The sequence below is a fragment of the Notolepis coatsorum genome (assembly GCF_963971535.1).
Source record: "Notolepis coatsorum genome assembly, chromosome: 5".
Lineage (NCBI taxonomy): Eukaryota > Metazoa > Chordata > Actinopteri > Aulopiformes > Paralepididae > Notolepis > Notolepis coatsorum.
The window spans coordinates 37,302,354-37,324,097 of NC_140169.1; the positions used below are offsets into that span (position 1 = coordinate 37,302,354).

Sequence of the window (21,744 nt, forward strand, 5' to 3'; positions counted from 1 at the left end):
AAATGACCTCATACTTGAAGAATGTAATCTAAACCAGGACGGGAGCCTAAGACAAGGCTCTACCGCCCCCTAGTGCACTTTTAACCACATACCATCCACACTGAACACAACCTTCACACACCACACATATTTCACTCACAACCTAGTGCGCGTGCGCGAGCCTCTTTTACGGCCTACCAACTAGCCTTAACCATAATTATATTGCCAAACAACATCAAAAGTACACAACCATACTGCAATTCACACTACGCATTAACATTAATGATATATCAGTCACACAACAATATCACTCATTCTCAACATCCAGCATTTGAACAGTCCCAGCAGCACGTAGCTAGGTAGCCTTAGCCACCGCGAGCCATGCAGAGCAGCATGCAGCACGTAGCTAGGTAGCCTTAGCCACCGCAAGCCACGCAGAGCAGCATGTAGCACGTAGCTAGGTAGCCTTAGCCACCGCGAGCCACGCCGAGCAGCATGTAGCACGTAGCTAGGTAGCCTTAGCCACCGCGAGCCATGCTGCAGCGGCCGTCATCCAGTAACAATAGCCCCAGTAGCCTATATTAGCTCCCATTACCGCCCGTTAGCTTGCAGCATAGCTTAGCATCATAGCCTAGCCTAGCCTAACAACGGCTACGAGCGTAAACGGCAATCTTATTCCGTTCACCGAGCACCTATAGTAGACCACGGCAGTGTTACAACGACGTCACCCATTAACTGGACTTTAATTCAACGCAAGCGCTTATTTTCACAGATTAAAAATATAAAAACATTTCATACTCAAATTGCTTAGAACGACTTCCGGTTCAAAGTGTCTGTTGTCTTCCATTTTCGAAAGACTAGCTTGACCTTTTAGCTAGTCGATAGCTCGGGCGTTAGCCACAGTGTTATCCTAGCTCTAACTTTAGCAGTATCACACATTGTTACTATTTTCAATAGTTTTGCCGCACTCATTTTTACCGCGCTTAAGAGCGTTAGTACACAATACATGCAATGAACATTTACATTGTAAACAATATAATGAAACGATTTGTTGCTAAGAGCATATTGTAATTTTTGCCACGGCGTAACGTATAGAAATGAGCGCCCAAGCTAAACACGTTCTAATCGGATCTCCGCCGGCCTTTGCCTTCTGAAATCAACCTTCTCACGGGTTAACAGGCAAATCCGCATCCTCCTAACCAACCCTTAACAACAGATCGATTATGGCTAGAAAAGCTTTATACCCCCAGAGAAAATCGCGTAATATTCGGCTAAACTGGGTGATATTCTCAAAAGCTGTACGCGTTCAGCCTCGGAAGGGCCCCCTCTATGCTCATTTCACCTACTACGTTATTATCCCGCGACCCGTGACGAACACCACCATATCGACGCCTTCGTTACACATCCATCTGATTCCGCGACCTGTACGGTCGTGAACCAGAGCCTGAAAATACCATTTGCGTTCGTTGCCGACGTTTGAGATACGGTAGTAAGCGGAGGTCTGGCGTTTACGCAGAAATCGCACACTTCCATAATTCACCCACCGTATAGATCACGGAAAAAATATCCAACGTACCATACACCCCTGAAAAAAAAACACCGCCCGTGTGCAATTCAGTGTGCATTCTACCGAGCTTCCCAAACGCAAGACGAATTTAGCCATGATCAAGAGCCATTCGCAAACGCAGCCCAGTTTCATCAATTTTCGAGTGCCGTCCTAGACAACCCCGTTTTTAAATTGAAACATGCCGATATGATCTGTGAATCGTCACGCACCCTGCTGCCTGTAGCTGTTCCGCAACCGTTCCTACTTCCGGGGTAGGCCTGATTGGCCCCGACAGGCACGTGACCCGCCGCGGCCACGCCCCGCGGCAGCCCCAGGAGCAAGCACGCTACTGCTGGAGTTCGCTTCGCCTTTCACATCGCTGCCGTTGGCGAAAGCAGACAAATGAATGACTAATTCGGTCAGAAATAACGTAACTAATAACGTTAGTAAGCACTGCTTATATGCTTATTATGTCTGCGGGGTACAGTAAACATTTCTCCCGGTACATTCTGAAGAGCACACCGCTGTATGTTGGAGAACCAGCGGTACATTCTGAAGAGCACACCGCTGTATGTTGGAGAACCAGCGGTCTTCCTCACTCGAGTGAGACTAATAAAGGCCTCTGCATGCTACAGAAACTTCAAAGCAACTGCACCACAACATCAACATCGTCCACAACGGTGTTGTAGACACTCTGCATTTATGCTTCTGCAACATCGACGCACAGCCTAGATAGATGATAGATAAAACTTCCCTTCTCAACCAACCCATTGATAACAAGCAGAAAAAGAAGCATAATTTTTACTTCCGATCGGTGGATTTCAAAATCAAAAAATAAAACAGCGACGTCTAAAAGCACTGTAAATACGTTTATTTTGTACATTATCTAACGTTAACACGAACCTAAACTAATCTAAAGTTAGTTTAGGTTCGTGTTAACGTTAGATAATGTACAAAATAAACATATTTACGGTGCTTTTCGACGTCGCTCTTTTATTTTGAAATTCCCCGACCGGAAGTATATGTGATGTATTCTGCTTGTGTAACTTCTGTGTTTGTTGTTGTCTGTGTAGATCGTCGGCAGCTCGAACTACCTGATATTAAATTAATTGATTGCTTTTTAACTTGTCCGTGTCCAGTCCTTTGTAAACAATGATGCATGTAATTATATCAACGTTACTGTGTGTTGTTGTAGCTATGTTAATAAATTCTGAATGGCATTAACGTTAGTTGGGTATGATAGCATTGAGCTGGCTGGCTACAACAAATTATCACAAGCTGGCAACGTAAAATATCAACACCAGCCATGGGAACACTGTTTACTAAATTGTGGAGGCTTTTAATCGTCAAGGTAAGATGATTTGAAGGCGTATGTTATGGAAGTCCCCTGTGGCTCCACTTTGTTGAAATGTACATAACTAGGGCTATAGGATAATTCGCGGTTATTTTTATTGGTTTATCATGACAAACCAATTACATAGTCCAACATATGTGTGAAACTAACATATTCCAGTTAACGGTATATATTTTTAATGATTCGTTATGGCGAAATCAATACTTCCATTTGTATAAATACATTAACTCGAGGATAGTATTCCCTGTCTGCAGGACCAATCCTGCTTTCGCCAACGGCAGCGATGTGAAAGGTGAAGCGAACTCCAGCAGTAGCGCGCTTGCTCCTGGGGCTGCCGCGGGGCGTGGCCGCGGCGGGTCATGTGCCTGTCGGGGCCAATCAGGCTTACCCCGGAAGTAGTAACGGTTGCGGAACAGCTACAGGCCACCCTGCTACGCCATCATCTCTCTCCCCGACGGTTCCTCCGTTCCGGCGAGAGTGTCATGAGGTCATTGCAGAGCTCCCCCACAACCCCTGGTTCGAACTGAACGCCCCACTTTTTCACTCATCACGGCCTGTATCCACTCACCTCTTACGCAGATCTTCAGGATTCTGTCGATGATGATCCCGATCTCCCAGACGCCGATTAGCCGAGAGAAGGAAAAAAAAAATTCTTGAGCGCTTCAGCGGTAGGGCCAGGGCACCAAGTATAGTAAAAGGGGTAAATGGTTCTACCTTTAACTCTTTCAGTGCCACGCCTGGTTTTCCATTTTACCGCTTGAATGCCACCATCCGCGCCAATGTTAACGTTAATATTGCCTAATCTATGTTTTAGATTATGGCTATGTGTCTAATCTGCCCATCGCATTATCAAAGACAATTTTCCAGACAGTGCTGTGAAGGCAGATTGTTTTTTTATCGCGTCGTTGCCGTTTCAGAGCAGTTAGAAAAGCCCCCGTTTTGATATAAAAAACAGCTCATTCTGGAGCATTCTATGAAAATCGTCTTTTAGTAGAATATTCCACAACGTTGATATTCGTCTGCCTTTTTATAAATCGTTTTCAAATAAACGCTAGATGATCAATATTATACGTGCACGCACGCACATTACGGCCGCGCGCGGATAATCGCCTCGTTGATTTCCTCTCGGAGTTTTACATTGAAACCGAAAGAAGACATTTCACAAAACAGCTTATAACTTCATCAAACTTACTCTGATTATCCTACCACTGATAACATAGAGTCCTTACCTGACATCAGATGGTATCCAACTGGTATATTCCAATTCCTGATCACCATTCGAAAAAATCGATACGTGTATGGATCCAACGCGACACAGTGGATCTCCATGATCCGCGGGGATCTGAGGCTCCAGAATGAACTCTAGTAACCCCGGCTGGATCAGTGAACTGGAAAATGTGGAGTACCGGATTTTTTTCCCCATTCATTTTCATTGAGTCCATTCCAAAATCACTTATGTCATCTGGGAGACGACAGGGGGCGCTTTTTTCCACAGTGATCACCGGCGCAGCTCGGCAATACTCGGGTAGGCTCGGGTGATGCAATAATTTTTCAGATCGCAAAAAAAAAAAAAAAAAAATAATTCAGAGAAATCTCGTGAGTGGCTAGCAACCACCTATAAAAAACACGAGAAATCTCGTGAGTGGCACTGAAAGAGTTAAGAACCAGATGTATTTTGTACCCTGCGTTGTTTTTTGTCCGTCTGTTAAAACCCCTTCTACTTATAAAGACCAGCACGGTCTTGTTATAACGGCAGCGAGAGTAGGAAGCATCAATGAGGAAGCTGAGAATTGAGCTACTGTAAAAATCCGCTTTTATTGGCAGAATCAAGTAGTGAACAACAGCTGAATCTGGTTCAAAATGAAAAATATGAGTATGTGCAATGATATAAGTGTACGCAAGATACTATGCCACCGACCACTTATATCAGACTAATCAAAAAGTAGATTAAAGAATGGTCAATGTAGGCCCGATGGTCGAATCTCGTCTGGCGTTGTTGATTTTCTCTGTTGCCTGGTGACAACAAAGAGATCCGGTTTCTCGTCTCCAAAAGCTTCTTCCTCGTGTCTTCCGGTCGTCGTCCTCCTGTGGGTAGAATGTTTCCAGAAGCTTCCTCCCTCTGTCTATGTTGCATTCTATTTTAAACCTTAAATCCCGCCCCTGTGAGAACGACAACCCGATTCGTCAGGGGGTGGAGCTCTCCTTCCTGATTTGCTAAAGCTTCACGTCAGCCATTTTGAACCAGGTCTGACGTCAGATATTACCTTATTTGGCTAGATGTAAATCTTGCAAGGCAGGCTGTTCCTTGTTTAGAGCTACAAGTTGTAGTTCTCTAGTTTAGCGTTTAAATGTATCTGGCATTAGATTTATCAATTTATCAATCAAAGATTAATGCTTATTTTGATTATACATCTAATTTAGTCTGTCCTAAACATAGATTTATACCTATTGTTGGTTTTAAGACAAGCTGTTTTACTTTATGTATTCTAGGTTAATATCTTTGAAGTTAGTTTGATGCTTCTAAATAAATTACACTTGTTTACCAAATTCTAAACCTATTTTAAACCATATACCTTGCTTAACTCAACTTTAACTATAGTTAATAATGTCCTGTTTAGTCTTGATTTGATCAGTTCAATATTGTAAACAGATTGATTCTATGTTGCATCCTTGCGTAATATTAGTTTTCTGGTTGTTGTTTTCCAACTTTGACCAAATGGTTGTTCCTCTGTTACAGGCAAACAGGAGGAACTTTAAGAATAGATTCTGTCCCCACTATGACACCAGATGGCTCTTTGAAGTAGATAGCAACTGGGTGTTTCTAAACCTCCTAGTCTGGAGGCTGTTTTTTAGAGCATTTTTCTGTTTTATAGTTGGCCTTATCAGTCACCAGGACTGGGTGTTTGTTGACAGGCCCATTGTGTGGGATGATAAGATCAACACAGCCACAACTGTTCTCATGGAGGTGATATTTATTGGTTTGAATAGAAGCTTGGAAGCTTTCCGCATCCCCACCCTCCAAAAGGCTATTGTTTGAATGTTTACAGAAAAGGGGGAAGTTTAGTCATCTTAAGACTGTATTCCCCCCCCCCCGTCGTGGTCCTCCAGAGAAAACAGGCCGCACAGTATTTAGCCATTAACCTTTCAGTCTCATGGTGAGTTTTGTCCAACTCTTTTGTCCATTTCATACTTATCCCTAGTTTAGAGCACCTGTATTTTAATAATCTATGTTAGGGAGAACATACAGACTATTCTAAAATGTGTATGCACTGGTCCTTTACCAAGTCCAACCTTTTTCCGGAGCCGTTGCCCTTTGGGACTCAAGATTCAACAAACATACCCATATTTCCATAATAGTTGGACAGTTTGAGCAGGGAAGGATACTACACGCGCCCAGGTAAGCCAGGGGGCTGATGAACAGTTTAGTGTACAGTTCACTGATTGGGCTGACATGGACAAGGACAATTGGAATTGTAGAAAAAGAAAGAAAATAAAGTCATGTAAATAATGTTACCATTGAATGTGTAAGACATTTATTTATTGATTGTATATAATGTGAATGTTATTGATCTGTTTGATCTATCCATTATTGGAATATAATTATTTCATTCATTCAAGTTTTTTTGCTACTACAGTATTGAGTATTCCAGTTTTTTTTCTACTTTAGTCTGTGAGGGTTAGGAGCCTGGCAGAGGGTGGGACATACTTAGGTGACGGTGAGAATGCAGGTTAATTTGTGATGCAGGATTTCTTTTTAGGGTAGTGGGTGTTGGTGGGAGATTTCTGTTTCTTCTTGATACACTCAGATGCTAGAGCTATTACAGGAGTGATGGCTCAGGAACGAGTGTGAGGGATGGAGCTAGAGACCAGAGCACTGGAGACCCAGTTTAATTTCTTTTTAAGCCAGTGGGTGTTGGTAATGGATTTCTAGTTCTTCTTGATACTCAGATGCTAGAGATCTCCTATGGAGTGATAGCTCAGGAACGAGTGTGAGGGATGGAGCTAGAGACCGGAGCACTCGAGACCCAGTTAAATCTTTTTTGTTAGTGGGTGTCTATCATTTCTTTAATAAGTGCCAAGAATGGTGTGGCGTATCAGGCGTCGTGCTGGTCTAAGGGAATTCTGAGACTTGATCAATCTTTTTTATTCTCTGAACCTCTTATGGGGGGTGACTTTTGAGTCGACTGGGGGACTAGGTCCTTTTCTCTTGTGCCAGGTCTAGGTTAGTGGTAGACTGTCTATTTTTATTTTTTTCTCTTTTTATTATTCTCTTGCTCTGCTGACACAGGATGTTGGTGAAATTTCAGGAGGGGTGAATGTAACAAGTGTCAAATGAACATTGTTTTATTATTATTATGAAGGATTGAAATGTCACTAAATCCTATGTTTACAAATGTTATGATTTCTTTATACCAAAGACACTTTTATTTGAACCGTCACTTTGAGAAAGTTCACGTTCAAGAGCTTTGGTTCAATTATTAGCGCGGTGTTAGAGGTAACCTTTTCCGGTTTGGGTTCAGTTTGCAACAAGCACCCAACGTGAAAGGTATGTTGACTATTGTAGCGTGCAGCACTTTATGTATTATTATGTGTATATATATTCTGAATAAGAATTGAATGTTAACAAATGATAATGTTAACTCGATAGTGTTGTGATGAATGGTGTGGTTAGTTTAGATGCACAATTGGATGTTTTAGCCGGTGTATTTCGCCGTTGGTCACATAGTCAATTCATTGTTCTCTGTCAACAGACTTGACTTGGAATTGTAAATGTGACGCTGTTCCCTTGTGGTATTTCAACCACCATTTTGATACAGGTATGTGTGTTTTAAGATGTCGATCTATTGTTTAATTTGTCATTCACGTTTCATGCATTGCTAATAAGATTAGTATGTTGAATTACTATGTGAGATGTGGTTAAGCCATGCGGTCCATGTAATGGTTTTGATTCAGTTTGCAACAAGCACCCAACGTGAAAGATTTGACTTGGAATTGTAAATGTGACGCTGTTCCCTTGTGGTATTTCAACCACCATTTTGATACAGGTGGCTCTCCATTGAAGAGCACCAGAAATAAATGACTGAACTGTTGTCCATTGGTTGCTGTGATTCATCACATCACGTCACGCCCAGAACACAACGCAGAGAACACGTGTGTTAGCCAGACCTACACACAGAACATCCGTTACATAAGCAAGTAGCTTAATTAAGATCCAAATTAAAATGTTTCATGAGTCCTTATTTAAATTTGCTATGGGATAATGTTAAGGCAGAGGGAGGGTGACATTCACAGGTGTTCAGACTTGAGCTGAAAAGGAGCCGTGCCCACAGGAAGCAGAGATGGAGGGTGTGACAGAAATAATCATTAGATTAGTCGACTAATCGAAAAAATTATCGACAGATTAGTTGACTACCAAAATAATCGTTGGTTGCAGCTCTATTGGTATATGATATGATATGATATGATATGATATGATATGATATGATATGGTGTGGTATGGTATGGTATGGTGTGGTATGATATGATATGGTGTGGTATGGTATGATATGGTGTGATATGATATGATATGGTGTGGTATGGTATGATATGGTGTGGTATGATATGGTATATATGATATGGTTCGATCGTCTCGAACACAGGCTAGGTATTGGGGGGTCTGCCCTAAACTGGTTTGCATCCTACTTGAGCGGCCGCTCCTTTTCGGTCAGTTTGGGTGGACACTCCTCCCCCACAGCTAGTCTACCGTATGGGGTCCCCCAAGGTTCCATCCTGGCCCCCATACTCTTCTCCATCTACATGCTCCCTCTGGCCGAAATCATCCAGAAACACAACATTTCATATCACTTTTATGCCGATGACTCCCAAATCTACCTTCCCCTCAACCCCTCTGACACAGCTAACCTAGACTCTCTTAAAAACTGTCTTAGGGACATAAAAAGCTGGATGGCCCTCAACTTCTTACGGCTAAATGAAAATAAAACGTGTATACAACAATGTATTGTTGCTCCTACAGTATATGTTGGTGTAGACATGGTCCAATGTATGCATCAAAGAGAGCATTACGGATGTGGTGACGTTGTTTCTGACCAGAGAGACGACGCTGAACTCTGTCTGTCTTCTGTTTGCTGTGTCTTTCCTTTCTCTCTGCCATGTCTGTCCTCTCTCTGCTGTGTATGTCCTCTCTGTCATGTCTGTCCTCTCTCTCTGCTGTGTCTGGCAGCGGTTTATTCTATAACAGGATACTGTAAACTAAGTAAACAGAACACACAGTAGTACTAGTAGTAGTACACACTGATTGCAATCTGCTTGCATAAAAACATTATATAAAATCACATTCTGAGGTCAGTGTTAAAGTGCCACATGGAAGAGGTCTGGTTAGTGGTTAGAGTTAGAGGTGGTCTAGGTCTGGTTAGGGTAACTTAGGGATAGTTAAGCCAGTGAAGGGAATGGAGGACTGGGGTGATGTGTTGTGTTTTCCGGGTTTTGGTGAGGACACGAAAACTCAATACTCAATAATCAATACAAATTGATTAAATTACATATTTTAGTGAGTTTAGCATGATTAGCAACATGTGGTTTGAGGTACTGTAGCTGCCATTTTGTAAAATACAGATTTCATGAAAATGGTCACTGATGTTACCATCACTGGTGTTACTGCTCTTCAATTAACACCAGTGATGACCAGTAACACCAGTGACTATCTTGTGTAAATAAGCTTTAGTAAAAGCTTTTAAAGAAGTTGTTATGCATACAATATAACTCATTAGAAGTGTTAATTTTGGCAGCTATTTTCATTTTAGTTTTAGTCTTAGTCATGTACAGTGCTCCTTTTTCGTTTTCATCATATTTAGTCATCTTCATTTATTTTTCATTTAGTCAGTTTTAGTCAACTAAATGTCTGAGCATTTTAGTCTTAGTCAGTTTTTGTCTCAATTTTGTCTTTTTTGTTTTAGTCTATATTTAGTCGACGAAAACGGATGACATTTTTGTCTATTTTTAGTTAAAGGGGAACTATCTTATAAATGGCCTTTTTCAGTGTTTAGCATTGTTTCCTAGCTATGTGGACTTATATTAATATGATCTATTTCTCTAATTCTCATATTGGCGCATTCTTCCAATTCTCCTCTCACAATATTCACCCTCACTGAACTGAGTCATCTGAAGATGTGCTGATCTGTGATGTCAGAGAGACTCAGCTGCATGATAATCAGCTGAGTCTCCACACACTCCACACAGTTCCGAACACAGTGGTTGGAGCCCAGGCTCAAAATGACTTAAGATCTTGAGGTAGAAAAATGCTGTTTTTGAGGACTTGATTAGAAATACAAAACAATTAATTAAAAAAAATAGTTCCCCTTTAATGGAAAAAAAAATTCAGAAAGTCAGAAATAGTCAACATGGAACATTTTCTGATTTAAATTGCGTATTTATTTTTTAACCTAGGGGAATCTGAGTCGGCGGCACAAGTGATACACAGGAAGTATGTTGGTGTAGACATGGTCCAATGTATTGTTGCTCCTACAGTATATGTTGGTGTAGACATGGTCCAATGTATTGTTGCTCCTACAGTATATGTTGGTGTAGACATGGTCCAATGTATTGTTGCTCCTACAGTATATGTTGGTGTAGACATCGTCCAATGTATTGTTGCTCCTACAGTATATGTTGGTGTAGACATGGTCCAATGTATTGTTGCTCCTACAGTATATGTTGGTGTAGACATGGTCCAATGTATGCATCAAAGAGAGCATTACGGATGTGGTGACGTTGTTTCTGACCAGAGAGACAACGCTGAACTCTGTCTGTCTTCTGTTTGCTGTGTCTTTCCTTTCTCTCTGCCATGTCTGTCCTCTCTCTGCTGTGTATGTCCTCTCTGTCATGTCTGTCCTCTCTCTCTGCTGTGTCTGGCAGTGGTTTATTCTATAACAGGATACTGTAAACTAAGTAAACAGAACACACAGTAGTACTAGTAGTAGTACACACTGATTGCAATCTGCTTGCATAAAAACATTATATAAAATCACATTCTGAGGTCAGTGTTAAAGTGCCACATGGAAGAGGTCTGGTTAGTGGTTAGAGTTAGAGTGGTCTAGGTCTGGTTAGGGTAACTTAGGGATAGTTAAGCATTCATTATAATTTATTATTATTATTTAGATAGATGGATGTAAAGGGCTAGACCAACTCTTAACCCCTATCTGGACCTAGACCACCTCTAAGTCACAACCCTAACTTGTATTTGTATTTATTGGTTTAAAATACAGAGACAGTGCATATTAAGGAACATTTGACTGTAAATATGCCAGTTTAGCCAAGTTGGCTAATTTTCAACTGTAGTCTCTGGGGCAGGTGACATGAGCACAACAATAATTAAAACATAGTACAATAATTAAAACACAGTAGGAATCAGTATAGGTTACAATACACTAAAATACATACAAATAAATACATTAAAATACATTACAATACAACCCCTCAGTTAAAATGGTCGCACACTTGACCATCTCTCAACCATGATTTTAAGTTAGTTTTAAATTAAATGTAACTTTGATACTCCCTGAGCCGTGTTGGCAGACTGTTCCAGGTGTGGGCTGCTCTCACGGAAAAGGCTGTCTGACTAAAAGCAGACCTACTGTTTGGGACTACACAGTCCCCTCTGACTACAGACCTGGTATATCTGTCAGCAGATGCTTTCTGTTTTATGAAAGTACAGAGGGGGGGAGGAGCCAAGCCATGTAGGATTGTATAGGTAAGGCAGGCATCTTTGAATTTGACAAGATTGTCCCAGCTCAGTAGGTTCTGGTTTGCTATGCTATAACAATGGTGGTGGCTGTTTGTTTTCCTGTCCAGAACTTTCACAGCCTGATGGTAAACAACCTGTACAGATCGTAGTGTTGTACAGGAGGCTTGTGTCCAGCTAGTCAGACAGTATGTTAAGTGTGACATAATAATGGCATTAAAATACAGTGCTGCTGCTTTTGTTGACAGAGAGTTTCTGATGCGACGGAAGTTTGATAAGTGAAACTTAGGGGTTAAAGTTAGAGGTGGTCTAGGTCTGGTTAGGGGTTAGAGTTAGAGGTGGTCTAGTGCATACATAAAAAAGAAAATTATATTATATAAATGATAAAACTTTTTTTCTTCATTTTTACAGCTACTGTTTTATATATACTGTTTTTTAGTAATAACTAGAAAGTAATGGTATTTATTCAACAACAGGTGATTGTATAGATTAGTATTAGTATCATTAATTGACAACTAGGCTCAATGAGTTCACCCACGGAATGGTTGTTGGTACATTGGTTCCACACGGACGTTAAATGTTGTTGCGCACTTCCTATCCAGAGGGCTCCGGTTCAGTTAGCTCCTAGCAGACGCACTGTTGTGATTTTTAATGCAAAATAAATATTCAACATTCTCTTTTGAGACTCCGCCTCAGACTCTTATAATTTGGCACTAAAAAGCTAAACATTGTCACTGGTATGGCTGTCTGCATTATGTCATTAATTGTGTGCGAGAGTTCGATCAGTTAGCCACGTTAGCGTGAGCTAGGTTAGCCACTAGCTAACGCGAGCTAGATGGAAATACAAACAATGTGGTGAATAAGTGATTTACCTTGGAATACTCCTTTGCCAACTTGCTGTACTTTGCTTGCAGGTCTGCAGCTGGATTATGAATAGTCCCAACTTTAGCCAAGGTAACGTTCAGCTAAAACTAGCTTTTCAAATAGCTCAGTAGCGGCTGGTACTATCTTCCATTGGTGGGTCGCAACTCGACGTTAGGTCGAGTTGAAAATGTAACGTAACGTTAATAAATGCTCTGGAGCAATCTCTCTCTCTGTCTCTCGGATCAATCCAATAAATAATTAACACATGTATATGTTGTCATTTTAAACAACTCACCATTCATTCATTATGCATCAGCAGCAGCTAAATTAATGTTATATTAGTTCACAACACAGCAGCGCGTTTTGAAGTGCTATTATCATCTCAGCATTTCATAGCCGCATTTCTCGGAGACACAGGATTGTGAGAGAGAGAGAGAGAGCGAGAGAGAGAGAGAGGGAGAGAGGGAGAGAGAGGGAGAGAGAGAGAGAGGGAGAGATAGAGAGAGGGAGAGAGAGAGAGAGAGAGAGAGAGAGGGAGAGAGAGAGAGAGAGAGAGCGAGAGAGAGCGAGAGAGAGAGAGAGCGAGAGAGAGCGAGAGAGAGCGAGAGAGAGAGAGAGAGAGAGAGAGAGAGAGAGGGAGAGAGCGATATCGCAAATCTACCTTGTTGTTAAGTTGACAGCAGGCAGAAGGGGTTGATAAAGTATATCCACTCGACTCCATTGTCCAGACTGTGTTGATGTCCATTGTCCATGCATGTCCCTCCACAGTCCACACTGCATCCATATATAGCTTATAGCATATATATATATATATATATATGTTCTATCGCCATGCTCTAAGACAAACTCTAACCTTAACCAACTTTGAAAGAGTGCCTAAGCTTAACCGTCGAAAGAACTTGCAGTCACGCTCTAAGACAAATAGCTGCATCTCACAACAACACAACTATCTCTACCAAGCTAGAAAACCTAAAATTGGAACATAGAAAAGTGGCGTCGGCCAATCAGAGAGCGTCTCCGCGAAATGCTGCTACGGAAAAAAATACTGGCGTCGGCCAATCAGAGAGCGTCTCCGCGAAATGCGCCTACGGATTTTTTTGACGCTGCTGCTTAGACTGCTTCAAATCGCGCCTGGTTTCCAACATAATACATCATATTTCAACGCACAGCGCATTACGCACTGATTGGCTGCGACGGATACAGCGATCAAACAATGACGCGCACTCAGAACGCTATTGCGTCTAGCCCGGGCCGAGAAATACGGCTAGGAGAAATGCGGCAGGAGAAATGCGGCAGGAGTGAGTCACTTCCTGATCAGGAAAACGAGTATTTTTTATTTTATATATTAACGTTATATTGTGCATTGGAAACACAAACATACTTAAAATGAGTAAATATTATTCATTTTAAACATGTTTATATTATTTATAGGGCTATAAAACAAAAAACAAAAAAGTTATTTTTTTCTTCTTCTCTCATTTAACAGGTGGGTCGGCGCCCTAGCGCCCACGGTGGCCAGCCGCCACTGAAATAGCTCCAGCTAATGCTAATAACACAGAGCTCCCGTCATCCGTCACACTGTTCTGTCGGGACGATGGCATTAAGAAAAGTTATAATTAGTTTGTCTCGTCTTGTTTTAGTCAACAATATCAACATACATGAAGAGAAATTTCGTCCTGGTTTTTGTAAATTACATTTTTGTGTGCTCAGTTGTGGTCAACGATATTTAATAAACTATTTAGTCTCGTTAGCGTCACATGGTATTCAATAACGTGACGTCACGTCTCGTTGTCGTCATGAAAAAACCTTCGTTGACGAACATCTTTCGTCATCAATTTAGTCAACAAAATTAACACTGCTTATTAGTACCCATTTCATGATCACAACTAAATATAAATATAAATTATAAAAATAAATATATATATAATATATAATTATATAAAATAAATATATAAATATATATAAATATATAAATAACTAAAGTTATTTGACTTAATGTCAGTGATAATCTTTGGTTTTGTACTAAATACACCATTTTCTATCTCAAATAAGTAATTGATATTGAATAAAACAATCTTTAGTGTTATTTGTGTCAATGGTGTTTTATTGTGTCACTGGTGTTACTGTGTTTTCTTTTGGGTCATATGAAATCAAAAGTGTCACATTTGACTTGTAAATTATTTTATATCAATTGACATTTGCTTCATTCAAGAGAACCCTTAGGGGTCACGCTGGAGCTTTGAACCCGTCGGCGGACAACAAAAGAAATTAGAATCCCTCTTAAATGCTCAAAAAGGACATCTTTTCAGAAATCGATAAAAATAGAAGAATTGCCATTTCTAGTGCTTTGACATGTAAGGTATACGTCCCCCAACTTGCTAAACCTAATACGAAGATAAGAACTACAATCGCGTCACGAAACGCACATACATGGACGGGCGCACACACACAATAGCGGCGTGTGCGCTGTGAATAGGTGTTAGTGTTACACCCCCGCAGAGGCGTGAGACTGGTATCAGAGCCTACCCCCCCATCCAAATTCTAAACATAATAATGTATGAATTATCTGTTGCAATAATATCCACGCGACTCGACTTTTTGCAGTCGTTTCTCCTCTCCTGCGTGAGGAGTCTGAGGACATTCGCGGACATTCTCTCAGATAAAAAAAAAAAAAAGCTTACATACACATACTCTCGCTCTCTCTCAATTCAAATGGGCTTTATTTAACATTAACTACTGTATGGCAGAGTGCGTCTGTGTATACGAGGTATGAATGATCACTGGCTGCTGTGTGACAAGTTTGCTCACCCGCGCTGTCGCGCTATATAAATCCAAGTCATTATTATTATTATTATTAAACACGGACCGCTTTAGTTGACAAGCTTACATACATTTCGGGTAATTTCATAATAGCAGTGTGGACCAGCTCTGTAACCAGCTCTGTAACAAGTACAACGCATCTCGCTAGTTGACAGCTTACGCATGATGTAAAAATTGCAACGTTTCAACTAGAAAGGTAGGCTCAGTAGAGCCCAAATCTCTACCAGACGGGAGCTTTCTCTCTCTCTCTCTCTCTGTCTGAGAACCCAGGTTCTGGCTACTGTGTGACGCGTTTGGTGTTTTGGTCACCCGCGCTGTAGTAAACACGGTGCTTTAGTTGACAGCGTTCGATGCGCTTTGTGAAGGAAAGATGACGTCGCCTCTCTCTCTCTCTCTCTCTCTCTGTCTGTCTGTCTGTCTGTCTGTCTGTCTGTCTGTCTGTCTGTCTGTCTGTCTGTCTGTCTGTCTGTCTGTCTGTCTGTCTGTCTGTCTGTCTGTCTGTCTGTCTGTCTGTCTGTCTGTCTGTCTGTCTGTCTGTCTGTCTGTCTGAGAACCCAGGTTGCTTTCTAACCTATATATATCTCTCTCCCTCTATCTCTCCCTCTCTCTCTCCCTCTCTCTATCTATATCTCCCTATCTCCCTCTCTCTCCCTCCATCTCTCCTCTGTATCTCCCTCTCTGAGACTACTCCCGGTCTGAGACTACTTCTGTGTGTGTGTGTAACCAAATGCATACCTACATGTATGACCTATATCTATCTAATACTTTTGGATATGAGCATTCTTTTCAATAAGTATGGAAGCCTGAACACAGAATGACACCAGTATCACTGACTACCACGGCAAGCCTATAGAAAATTATTCTATTTAATAATAATAATAATAATAATTATTATTATTATTATAAATGTCTCTCTCTCTGTTTCTTTCTTTCTTTCTTTCTTTCTTTCTTTCTTTCTTTCTTTCTTTCTTTCTTTCTTTCTTTCTTTCTTTCTTTCTTTCTTTCTTTCTTTCTTTCTTTCTTTCTTTCTTTCTTTCTTTCTTTCTTTCTTTCTTTCTTTCTTTCTTTCTTTCTTTCTTTATCTCTCTCTCTCTCTTTCTATTATATTACTATTATATATCTATCTAAATATCTAAACCTCTGTCTATCTAGTGTGTGTATATGCATGGCATCAAATCAAAGTGTGTGTTGCCTGTATTGATCAGTCACACTATACCCCCATTCAGCTGTAATTGTTCCCTGCTGGGCCTTTGTTTCATGGTGTGAATTAGTCATTGAAATTAACATTGACATCACATTGAATTCTGGGAAGGAGTGTAGTTCCCTTATCATTAGCTGAATTCACTGAATTCTCTTCAGAGGCTCCTGCTGCAAATTTGTAATGACTGTACCAGAATGTTTGATAGGACATTGATTGAAAACTATCGTCTCAAATTTGACAATTGATGGCTTATTTTGAAGGTATGAATCTGTAATTTTATATTATGTAACAAAAAAAAAGGGGGAAATTCTCAGGAGGAGGAGCTATTTAGGTTAGACTTCTAAGGGTTAGGATACTATAATTAAATTTGTATGACTGTCCTTCAAATATTGTTATTATTATAGCAAAGATATGATGGTGTTAATAAGCAAATGTCACACAATCACACTTTTCACAAACCTGATTAAAATAAATAAATACATAATCTCCAATTTTTTTGCATTATCATTATCCTACTGTGCCTCTGACTATATGTGCAGAATAGATTGTGAAAAAAACATTTCTAAAAATACTTTAATATTGTTAAAGGCATGAGGTAACACCAGTGACAAAAAGATGGCACAAGCATTCTTTAAGTCAAAGTAAATATATATTTTTAATCATTAAGCTCTCATTTATGTAGATTCATAAAGTCAAAGGGTTAACCAATATTGTAACTTAAGTTTAAATGTAGGAAAATTAACTACATTTTAAGACATGTTGCTATTCCAAAAGTGTGCGTTTCTGTAGAATGACTCAACTATCGAACGGATATTTGGTTGCTATATTATTGTGTATACTATAATATTATATTATTTGTGTATACTATTCTAATTTTGTGTTGCCAGACATCCTGCTGTGCAGGTATTTTACTGTATCTTTTATATTGTGTATTGTTTGGAGTCAGTTGTGTTGTGTCATGTCTGTATGTATGTATGTGTCTGTGGCTGTAGTGGGTGTAAGCCCAAGACAAATTTCCCAGCTGATGGGACAATAAAGTGACTCTTGACTCTTGACTCTTGATGGTGTGGTATGGTGTGGTATGGTATGATATGGTACAGTATGGTATGGTATGGTGCGGTATGGTACGGTACAGTATGGTATGGTGTGGTATTAATTAATCATTTTACTCAACATAAAATCACATCACATTGAATTATTTCCCCTGAATATGTTTGTTCTGTTTCGTTAAGGGGCTCCGCTTGGCATCACAACTGCACTCCCTCGCGTACGTGCACGCGTACTGAATAACATTCCACAAATATACCTTTAATACCAGTATTAGTCTGACCACACCCCTCATCAGCTTACCTTCATAAGCAGGTGTGTGGTCACCTGCTCTCCTCCTTCTCGCTTTCACCACAATGAAGTGCCTCGGTAGTACCCCACTTGACGTGTTGTTAGTTGACGTGGAGAAAAATTTTGTTTACAAGGAGGAGATACGTTGACATCATATCTTTATTTTCTCTCTCACTATTTTCGAGAAAATACAGCGATATTGTCTTCGTACTGGAGTGTCTAGAAGATGATGATCATTCTAAAAACCCTCCACCGGTTTTCGTATTGGGAGCACGCCGCTGCATGCTTCTCAACTGCAGTTCCTTGCTGTGTTTGTTGGGGTGAAACCTGTCAGGCCACAGCTGAACTGTCGGACATGCCGCTGTTGTGAGAAGCGGTGCGTTCCAGGTTGGGTGAGTAGTGTTTTGCTGGCAGGCTCCACTTGTCTGTTAGTGCTATGGGGGCTACTTGACAATGTTTATGGAAACCGGCCCCAGGCTAGGGTCCTTTGTTCAGCCACCTAGGCGACAGAAGGCCTTGGTCTGAAGACCATTATAGTTTTAACTAGTGGGCCGCGACCATTAACACTGGTGATCCCTGTGTGTTTTGGACGAGTGGATTCTCTCTGTCACCGTGTTAAGGCCCCATCTTTCATATCCAAATGAGAGTATTCCTTCACGAGGGGATATGTGCATGGATGTGCGATAGCGGCAGATCCGTGTTCAAAGTCAGCTACACAGGCCAGTTGGTATTGTGCTGATTCCGTCGGGTGTTGGTAAAATCACCGTTGTGAAGCGGTGTTGACATCTTGTTTTCTCTTTTCTCTTAAAAAGTGAGGAGAGGTTCAGAACGGCGGCCTGTCTGGGTGAGTGTTATGTCATTGTTTACAGGTTCAGTTGATAGCTGCTTAGCTTACGGTTAGCCAGTCAGCTGTTAACTGCTGCGTTAGCCTGCTGGGATCGCTGCATGGCCTGCTCAGGTTGGGCCTACTGTTAGCCAGTCAGCTGTTAGCTGCGGTGCTAGCATGTCGTGATCGCTAGGTAACGTTAGCTTGCTGCTATAGGCCATGGCCTGGCGCGAGGTAGCTTAGCTTCTCGCGCGCCGCCGTGAGCTCGCTTCTGGTCGCGTGCGTCGTTAGCTCGGCGTCTCGCGAGCAGGAGCGGTAGCACCCGAACGGTTGGAGCGGCCGTTAGCTTGATGCTATTCTGTTGAACGTGCTTTGATTTTAACATGTTTTACGCTCTTGACTACGACGTCATCCTTGACAGGGGATGTTTCGTCGACCCTGCCCTGAGCCAGGACGGCAAGGTTGCATCAACAAAGGACTGTAGTGCGGGTTGGAGCGGCGACGCTGCCCAGTTCGAACAACACAGGAGCGGCTGTGTTCCTACGGTGTCTGTGACTGCACTTCGCTGATCTACGTTCCGGGTAGGAACAGGTTTGACCAGACCTTATAACACGTTTTCTGGTTTTACTTTTCTAAATGTATTGTGAATAACGATGTTTTTCCCAAAACGTGTGTTGCTGCAATGCATTTGGGATACGCCGCGGGTTATGTGTGAGCTGTTTTTGTCACTGGCAGTTAGCTTCTCCGTGCAAATCGGGACGTAATGATCTGGTTGTTGTGTGAGAAACATCATGGTGTTTATATGTACTGTGTACTCACAACTAAGGTAACTAACCTATGAAGCTATGCTTGGTGACAAGTGAGTAAAAGAATGTTCTTTTCTCAGCCTGTGATGACAATGAACAGTGTGTTCACATATTAACAGGTTTTCCTGTTTTAACTGGCCGTATTGAGGGTAAAATAAGAGGATTGTGTTTCCCCCCGGTTCCCTGGGGACTTTTTCATCCTCCTATCAGACATGTTTGTGCGCTAATTGTGTCTTTTGTGTGGTAGGGATGCGATGTAACTCTTAGCTTGATTGCTGAGGTTGTGCTAAAACTGCTGGAGAAACTTTATTTTCCTAAAAGAAAAAATGGTTTGGTCGCTGTCGTGTGTGCTTAGCAAGGCCTGTGGCCGATACTAATCGAGAATGATGTATTCTCTCATTGTGAAAAACGGCGTTCCTCTGTTGAGTGTTTTTGCCATTTTTTATAGGTGATGATGGGTTGTGTGTGTCATGTGACCTACAACTGGGTTGGACTGGCCACAGAAGCACATGTGTATGTTGGACCGGGGCTCTTAGAGCCCTCTCTATTCTGTGTTTTTCCTTAGTAAAAATCAGATAGCAGGTTAGCTCATGCGCTGTGTGGAGCTGTCAAACGCTTCATAGAGCTGACTATGACTGTGTCATATTCTCTTTTTGTCATTACATCGTATCATGGGTGTGGGGTCGTAAAGGGGTGAACTGGTAACCTTTCCTCTCCCCCTTGTTTCTGTCGGTCAGGGGTACACCCCCTGTCCTTCAAGGTTCCCGTCACGTGGCGGTTCGGCACGTTACGGGGGGGGGGGGGGGGGGGGGAGTTTCCTGGTCCCACGGCCTGGTATATTGGGCGTGTGCACCGCTGGAATTCCCCCGCCATAGAGTACGTCACCGTGCGCGTCTCTGTTGGTAGGACTTCCGTGTGCTGTTCAGGTCCATGTGATGGATCTGTTTCAGGGGGGTGGTCAGGGCTCCTCCTCACCAAGCGCCTATTCGGGCCTTCTGTGAGTTCGGACTCCTTCTTCCGTGTGAGGGAGCCTCCATCAGAGTACAGAGCCTTCCTCCTCAGATTGTCAAAGTGAGTGGACCCTCTAGAAGGGTCCTATTCTATTGTATATGTATTCGATTCAATTCGATTATTGAGTGTGTATGGGTTCAGTGCCTCTTCCCCGGAGAGCCCTAAAACCAATTTTTTACATGGCTCAAGATGCAATATATTCTTTTCAATCTGTACAGCTCGCGTGGGAAGTCTCTCTGGGGATCCCCGTCTCCTTCCTATGGGAGGGTGGTGGGATGTAAAAATGTGAACCCGGCTGTGTAGACTGGGATACATACTGTTGATGCTTCCTTCTTTTCTATTCCAGAAGTGTTGGAGTTAGGGAGTGTCACACCCCTCTTGTCGTTCCCCTGGGCGCCTTGGGGATTCAATGACAGGTCTAAATAGCCTGTTCATTGATGGGGGTGTGTCCCGACGCACGTATAGTGCTAGCTCGCTGTAAACAGGCGACTGACTGGCACGCCTTGGTTGCTTGTGGTTGAAACGGCGTTTTTATAAAGCAACTGAGATGGGGGTTTTTCCTCTTCCGACGACCAAATCCCACGACCTGGGTTGGTTTTTCGACGGATTCTCGTTCATGTCTGGGGGATGATGACGGAATGGATCTGAACATATGTAGAGGGGTCTCACGCCCTTGGGGTGGGCCACCAGGCGCGGTTCGGCCGAACGTCTGGGTGGCGCCTTCTTTTTCATGTTAAGATCGACACGCATATCTGCCCTTTCTCCTGGAGTTGGCATGTCGGCGTGGTTAGGGCACGGGACTGGTTCTGGTCACGCTGGACCGGATCAGTTGAACCCGTTGTCCGCCGGGGATGCAGATCTGCTGTTCTGGTACCCTGAGGGACTTGGGCTTTTTTCAGGGGGAAAAATGCCAGGTCGGTCCGGGTGTCACAGGGTTAAGCGCTATGGAGACCCTGGTTGGGTACGTTTTTACTCAGCACTGTCGTAATGGCTTACGGCCATGCCAACCTGTACACGCTCGATCTCGTCGGATCTCGGCCGCTACACAGGTTGGTCCTGGTTAGTACTTGGTTGGGAGACCGCCTGGGAATACCAAGTACGGTGTGCTTAGGGGCTGGTTCTCCATTATTTTTCGCTCCTCTCTCACGCATGGCGAAGAGGGGCCTGTTGGGGGTGGTCTTTGACCTCCTCTGGTGACCCTGTGCTTCCCGTATCGCCAGGCCCGGTCCGAGGTAATGTTCGTCGACCCGTAGGCCTGGGTT

The 21,744-nt window shown here is 42.3% G+C and overlaps 1 pseudogene across 1 annotated transcript in view; it reads left to right on the plus strand.

Moving 5' to 3' along the window:
- Positions 1–21,744, plus strand: part of LOC311228151 (receptor-type tyrosine-protein phosphatase-like N) — a 159,506-nt pseudogene that overhangs the window by 17,927 nt on the left and 119,835 nt on the right. The gene's annotated exons all lie outside the window — the stretch shown is intronic.